The sequence below is a fragment of the Vicugna pacos genome, chromosome 20, assembly GCF_048564905.1.
Source record: "Vicugna pacos chromosome 20, VicPac4, whole genome shotgun sequence".
NCBI lineage: Eukaryota > Metazoa > Chordata > Mammalia > Artiodactyla > Camelidae > Vicugna > Vicugna pacos.
Window position 1 is genome coordinate 7,951,136 of NC_133006.1, and position 8,052 is coordinate 7,959,187.

The window sequence follows — 8,052 nt, forward strand, 5'->3', positions numbered from 1 at the left end:
TTAATTCCCAAGGGTTAATTCCTCTTCACCCTGCTGAGTTCTGAGAAACTCAGAGATTCCGTGGTGAATCATTTTAATTTGCATGATGAGGGTAACACAATTTCCCAGCACACAATACACTTCATCAGATCACTACCGTAAGACAACTGGGTTCAGATACAGCCTGTGCTGTCTGCTGTCTTACACCTTGTACTTCAGTGTAGCATTTGCTGTTTTTAAATTATAGGAGGGGAGGGTGTAGCTCCAGTGGTAGAGCGCATGCTTAGCATGCACGAGGTCCTGGGTTCAATCTCCAGTGCCTCCTCCAAATAGAAATAAGTAAATAAACCTAATTATCTCTCCCTCATAAAAACAAAACAAAATTTTAAAAGAATTTTTAAAAATTATATGGTTTTATATATATATATAATGGATTCTTTCCTATTTGGCTCCCCCATTGAAACACAACAATCAGGACAGTGGGAAATTTCTATTTTGTCTCCTGCTGTATCTCCAGCACCTCGTTTAGTGTCTATCACACAGTAGGGGGTCAATAAATGTCCATTAAATAAATGCAAGACTGTGTGCATTCATGAGAGTTGAATGAAGGATTCAGACAGGGCACGAGAGATTTCTGTCTTCAAGGAACATTCAGTGTTAGGGTCCATAGAGAAATCAGAGTGATTTAATCACTGTATAATTTTGTTACTTTGACGACAGATAGCATATAAAAATAGCAACCCACACCAAATGCCAAAGCTGTGACTGTTTTAAGAACGCCTGGAAGGAATCAGCATCCAAAGGGTGTGTGAGGGGCTGGGGTACGTGAAGGGAAATGGAAAAGCTTCTCTGGTCCAGATCGCTCCCGTCAATCTTGGCAGCCTGGCGTGGTCTGCCACCCTGGCCACGTCACACGCCTCGCCCACTCCTCCCAGAACAGCCTGGATGTACGTATAATGCATATAAACACCATTTAACGAGTTTTATGGGATGCTGTTTCTGACCCTTAATATAGATCGTCTCTTAAATTTCTCACAACAAGCCAGCAAGAGAACCAGGATGCCCATTAGACGAGTAAGAAAAATGAGACTCGGGGAGATTAACTTATTTGCTTAACCAGCACATGATGAAATTGGATTTGAATTCCTCTGCCTGGCTAGAACCCAGGGTAATGCGGACTCTTATTTGCTGACAACTTGTGCCATCCTTACCTTAGAAATAATCATTTACAGAAAAGTGGTAAGAGAGGTCACGGTGCAGGGGACAATGCAAGGCAGGAGCCTGGCAAGGATTCTGTTTTGACGGCATTCTGACCCCAGAGAATCGGGCCCCGATGAACATTTTCCCCAAGCCTCCAGTATTCATTCCCAAAACGTGGCCACCTACTCTGACTTTCCTAGCTTTTGTCACTGTCATTCTCTTACTGTCTCTACCCTACTCCATCTATAAAAGCAATGCATGGCTATTTTGCAACATAACTTTAAGTGGAAATGAGATATCACCAAAAAATATGATGGTATTGGTATGAATTTCAATATAGCTAGCACAAAATAGGGTAAAATACTATTGAATGACTAGCTTAAAAATAAGTATTTCATTATATTTTATAAGCAATATTTATCTTCAAAAACATCTAAAGTGTGAGCTATAAACTATATTTTATACCATCAACTTATTAACTCTACTAATAGAAACAATGAAATTCAGAGACAGATTCAAATCATAATCTACCAATAAGTAGCTGACGACACTCTGTTAGTGAAATTCCTTAAGCTTTCCTTTCTTTGTCTACAAAATAGGCAGCGTAAAACCATCCAGATCGCATGGGGTGAATGTGAAATTTTAATGAGACGACACATAAGGCCCCGAGGGTGTGGCCCAACACACAGCAGGCACACACTAAGTATTAATTTCTCTCTTTCTTTTTAGGACAGATGAAAGGTATGAGGTTTAACAAAAATCTCTAAATTGGTACAGGATCAGAACACTACCATGTTTACGTGTGATCTCCTCTGTTTCCTTCCCTTAATGCGCTCACTCCAAAATGAAACAGAAAGGTAGATTTTTAACTATCTTCACCATCAGCCTAAAGATCACCATCAGCCTAAAGTCACAAACCCTGTGACTCGCCCACAACTGCTGAAAACCAGATTCATCAGGAGTCACACAAGTTAACAGGTCCAACCTTGGTCCTCCAGAGTCAGTCCCCACTTAGACTGAAGGGCTGTCCCCAACGAAGGTGTCAATGTATTTGTAAAAGAGTCATTGAGTGGGTGAAGAGATGCAGGTGAATCAAAGTACACTGGGATGGTCTTTCCTTTTGGTTTTGGATTTGACACAGTAATTCTCCCCGAGGGAAAAACCAGCTGATGGCGGCAGTAGCCAATCAGCTCCCACAGGATGGGAGGGGTCCTGGGACCAACAGTGCCGAGCAGTCTTCATGGAGAGAGGAATTACTGGTGCCTTTCTGATCACCACTGCATCCCTGGTGCTTAATACTGAGCAGACACTAATTATATATTTGTTAAATGAATAAATGAATGAATGAATGAATGAATAGTACATGCCAACCCTAGAAAAAAAAGAGGAGAATGAAGAAACGAAGGTGCTAGGGGTCAAGTGTGAAGAAATTGAAGACGAAAGGCAAAGACTTTCTCCCCACGACTCACCTTATTAGTGGTAAGTCAGCAGCCACTGTGATTTACCCTTCCTCTGGAACTGCTCTGACTAAATTAAACTAGGTGACAGGAGGTTTCCTAGGTCAGAAATCGCCACCGTTTCAAAGGTGGAATATTAAGAAGTAATCTAGAAGATACAATACGAGGAAAACATGGCTCTTACTTTTCTTCTCTTGGTGTGTAATGAATAGGCATGATGTGAGCAGGAAAAATTTCAAGTCAAATAAACAGATCATTTTGAGTTTTTTTTTTCAATCCATCATAAAAGGGAGATGGAAATAGCAACATCTTACCTGAAAAAAAGCACTTTTTCTACTTATCAAATTTGTCCACAGATTAGATTAAAGAGACAATTAATATAAAATAGATAAACAAGGTCCTACTGTATAGCACAGGGAACTATATTCAATATTTCATAATAACCTATAATGGAAAAAAATACATATATATATATATATATATAACTGAATCGCTTTGCTGTACACCTGAAACTAACACAACATTGTAAATCAACTATACTTCAGGTTTTAAAGATACGCAATGAAGAATCACTCCCTCATTTCCATAAAGAAACTAGATTATCTAACTCATAGAGGTTTTGTGATAATTAAATGGAATAATGAAAGGAAATGATACCCGAGACAGTCCCAATATGAGGATCTCAAAAATCATCATTCGTTGTAGCTGTCGGCTCTCGTGTCGTGTTGCTGGAAGTAACTAGTGATCTAACGTTAAGTATATATTTAAAACCAATGAATGCTAGCTCTGTGATCATCATTATAAAGTTTCCCCCAAAATATTGTTACCGAATATATATACCCCAAAGTACTTTTCTTTAAAAATCAGTTATTTTGATTTCTTTTCTTTTTCTAATCAACTTTGATCATTGTTTCCTTGCTTTTATATTTTACAACTCTGGGTACAATGAAGCCCGTTTCCCATTTACGATTTTGTTCATGGATGAGTCTGCATGGAAAGGCAGATCTGCTCCCTTCAGAGCTGCCTAACCTAATAACCAGCAAATCTGAAACAGAAACACTGTTCAGGAGTCTCCGGTTTTGAATATCACAGGACTAATTAACTTGCAAATCTCACTAGAGTGTTCCTGGTAGAAAGATTTTAAGAATCACTTGTCAGTCCTTTGAAAGCATGTATTGACATTAATAAATCTGGTTACCTGGACAGGGTTAAGGATGCTGAGAGGCTGGTATCTCTAAGTCTTAGACCCCAACAGGCTGTCCATGTGTATCGGGTACAGCTACACGTATGTGTGTGTATATATATACACACACACATATTTTTTTTTCCAAATCAACACGTGACTATGTAGGCGCTGAGTGAGCCTTCAAACTATGTGAAAATAAGTTCTAGAGGTTCTAATGACATTCAATTGAACAGTCTGTAGGCATAAAGGAATTTGAGACACAAAAAAATCATTGTTCCAGTGCATAGCTATTAAAATGTTTTGCTGTAAAAAGAGAATGCCCTTTTCTTTCTGGAGACATTTACTAAGGTCCATAATGTATCATTTCAAGTCTCTCAATTAGCTTACCAGTAAAAATACAAGATGTGTTCTGTCAATATTTTCAAATTTCACTGAATTTATTTTTAAACTATCTTTAAAAAAAAACTGACATAGGAAAAAATGAAACAAAACTAATCCCTCTTCAAAACAGTTTTTCAGGGAAAGAAGACTCAATGATCACTAAGGACCCTCAACAATTCCTGTGAAAATGGATGTGAGATTTTTATCTCAGTGAAAAGCGTCCGTGGACTTTTGTCAATTCATTACTTTTTTTTTTTAACTGAAGTAGTCAGTTGTAATGTGTCGATTTCTGGTGTACAGCACAATGTCCCAGTCACACACATACGTACATATATTCATTTTCATATTCTTTTTCATTAAAGGTCATTACAAGATGCCAGTTTGTTACTTTTTAAAGAAACCTTTGGCTTTTCTAGACTCCCAACCATGAAGTCAACAGCCAGACAGCTGGACTTGAGTCCAAACTCTGTGTGACGTTAGACAGATGCCTCAACCTCTCACTGCCTCAATGTCCTCATCTGTAAGATAGGAATAAGAAGAGAAGCGACCCCAGAGGGTACACATAAACCCTGGGACCACTACCTGGCTTGGAGTCAGCATTCAATAAATATTCACTGTTATGTTGACTGTTGCTAACAACAAGAGGATCGTCTAGGTTTTAAATGGTTGATCCATTATTTCCGACCTTCCTCCACAATTCTTACATCCTACTTCCAACACTTCTGAAGATAATCAGCGAATGACCTCTTACTGCTCAGCTCGTTGACTTCTTTCTGAACATCTCTGTTACAGACATCGTTGGCTCCTTTCATGGCCAAGGAAGTCTTTCTTTGGGTCTCTCTGAACCCTCCCTGCCTGGTTCTTCCTCTGTCTCTCCTCCTCTGTTCTTCTTCCTCCAGAAGAAACAGCCCAAGAGGTAAAGCCTTTGACATAGTTCCTGGTACACAGAAAACACTCATCATCTGTCAGATGATTATTAATGTTAATGTCCAATTGAATACATCCAAAATCTGTTGCTATTCCATACTCATATACAAAAACTCTTCTCCGTAATTTCTAGACTGTTTTACTGCCGCTATTATTTTCAAGACACCAGATTTTAGCCTTCGTATGATTTTGTGTCACTTGTTTCCACCATTTGAAATAAAACATGATAATATATTCTTCAAATGTAATATAGGGAATTTTTTTTTCAGCCATGTATATTGCTGCCTAGTTTAAAGGTTACGTTCTGCAGCCTCCCTTCCTTATAGGTGTGGACATGTGATTAAGCTGTGACCAGTGAGACATAATTAGAAGTCAGTCTCCTTAAAATGATGTGGCATCCCCTTCTTTGTCTCACCCTCCATCCTGCTGCCTGGAATTTGGATGTGATGGCTGGATCTCTAGCAGCCATCTGAGACCCTGATGATAGAAGCTTCACTTTAAAGAGGATGGAATGTTCATGAAATGGCAGGGGGTCAAGGTCAAGACCGATAACCTCTGAACTTTCTTTAAATAATGTGAGAGAGAAGTAGACATCTGTCAAGAGGTTTCTCTCTTGTCTACAGCCAGATCTGATCTTAAATGAATTAACACTTTGGTGCTGACTCTCCCTCCTCTCACATGCATCCCTCATTCTAGCCAGGCCCCTTTCCTCACAGTCTCCCATGCACTTTGGCTCCCTTTGCCTGTATCGTCTTCTCACCCTCAAGTATCTTGGGTTTGCTCCACAAGATGTTCCAGATCCATCAGGAGCCTATAGCTGAATTTTAAAGCATTCCCCTATCTCCCTCTCATCTGAATGTTGTAGCATCTCTATCCCACATCATCAGTCATCCCCAGAGGGCAATCTTGTCTCTTGGACTATTTGTAAGATCATTAATAACCAGAGGGTGCAGGTTGGGTTCTCTAGAAACAGATCCCAAGACAAAGTTCCAGGTGCCAGCTGTTCACAAGGGATTCACACCTGTAAGAAGGATGGGGCAGAAGCAGGACTGGGCAGAGGGAGGAGTTGCATTGTGCTGCATACCAGACAGAGCTGGGGCTGGTTGTGTAGGGAGCTTGGAGTAAGTGCACCCACGAGAGCATCCGACATCCAGTCAAAGCGGCCAGGTTTTCATCTGATGTGGGCTCCCCTGGGAAGGTGTGACCTCAGCAAGGCCTCTCTGCAGACGAGGAAGACCCTGAGCGAGGGGACAGCTGGAGGCTGTCTGCTCATCATACTCCCCATGCTTGGCTCTTCCTCAAAGCGGAAATAGGGGCCACACAGGGTGTCCACCACCCTGGGTCTGAATTCTACGCTTCCCTTCCCAAACACCAATGTTAATATGAAACCCACAATAGGTGTTTGATAACTATTTACTCAATAGTTCACTGAAACTTACTCTATGCCTAGCCTAAGAAACAACCCATACAGCAAAGTTCCTGAGATGAACCCACTCACAGCCTGAAAAAAAAAAAAAAGGTTTTTCAAAAGTTCCTTTATAAGAAAAACTCTTCCTAGAGTCAGCAGTGACTCTGCAAAAGCTTGCAATCCCTTGTTTTACAGAACATGCCTTTTCCACTTAACTGCATATAATGCTTCCCACCACTTAGATGCTGCCGGGGTCTCCAGACCCACACCCCCCCACCCACCCAAAGTAGGAGCCAGTGACACACGGCTGCCCTTTGGACTTGCTTCCTAGGAGAAAGACGGTGCTGCGGAGGGGGAGCCTTCCAAGGAAGAAAGCTCGCCATTCATCCGGAGATCATGAAAGCAAACCCAGCCCCCTTTCGCTCTCAGCTCATCCGGGAGTCCCTGCAGAGTCGCGTCAGTTTCTAGGGGTCCCGGCTCCTCTGGGTGGGACATGACGCAGGAAAGCAGGGAACTTGCTTGTTTATTTACTGTGCTCTTTTTTCCTACCCTAAACACTCCATCCACCCCCAACTGCACCCCAGTTACAGCGGGGGCGGGCGGGGGCAGTGGAGGGGGAGGAAACCCAGCACCGAACCAGATCTGACTCTGGGCGCTGGTTAAAAGGGCCGCAGCAGCGGGGAAAGGCACCCGGGCTAGAGAATAATAATGAGAAGCCAGTCTGGGGACCGGCTACGACCGCCACCCTCTCACTGGGCCCTGGCGTTTCTGAGCAGGGGGAGCAGAAGTCTGGGTTCCGATGATGCGTCGAGGCATGAGGGGTGCTTCTGTTCCAGCCTAGAGCGAAGCAAGGCTGAACAATCGCTAGGTGAGCTCGCTGCGTGCGGCTGCCGGCTGCAGATCTTCCCACCTCTCCCTCCACCCGGCGCTTCCCAGAATATAACTTGATGGTAATTTATCCCCGTGAGCATCGCTCCCATCTGTTCTCCGCTACAAAGATAGCTGCTGGGAGAGACCGCCGTCTTCGCTGGTTGGCGCGGAGGCGGGAGGAGGGCGGTGATGCGCTCTGACACACAGTCTACAGAAAAGTCGCCCCAGCAGACAGAGCTCCCACGTGTAATTCGCCGCTGGAGTGTCTCTGACACGTTGGTGTTTGGACTTCTTTTTCTTTTTTTTTTATTCTTCCTGAGCCAGGAGGCCTTGCTGGAAAGTCAAACTCGCAAAGTGCCAAGGTGCCCTGATCATGCAAGGGTGGTTTAGTTGCCACGGAAACTGCTTTTAAAGGGAGAAAACGAATCCTATTTGGAGGTTTATAGCTGGGAGTTTCTGGGTGAGTCGAATTTGAGACACATTTGATGGTAAGAATGGGTTACATTTTTTAGGTTAGGAAAATTACCCACTTCATAGGAAATCTTCTTACTGTAGCCTAGAAATTACAAATAAAAACAAGAAATTCTTTCTCCCCCTTTTCTTAGCTTTGTAAATCAAAAAAGAAAGAAAGAAAAAGAAAAATA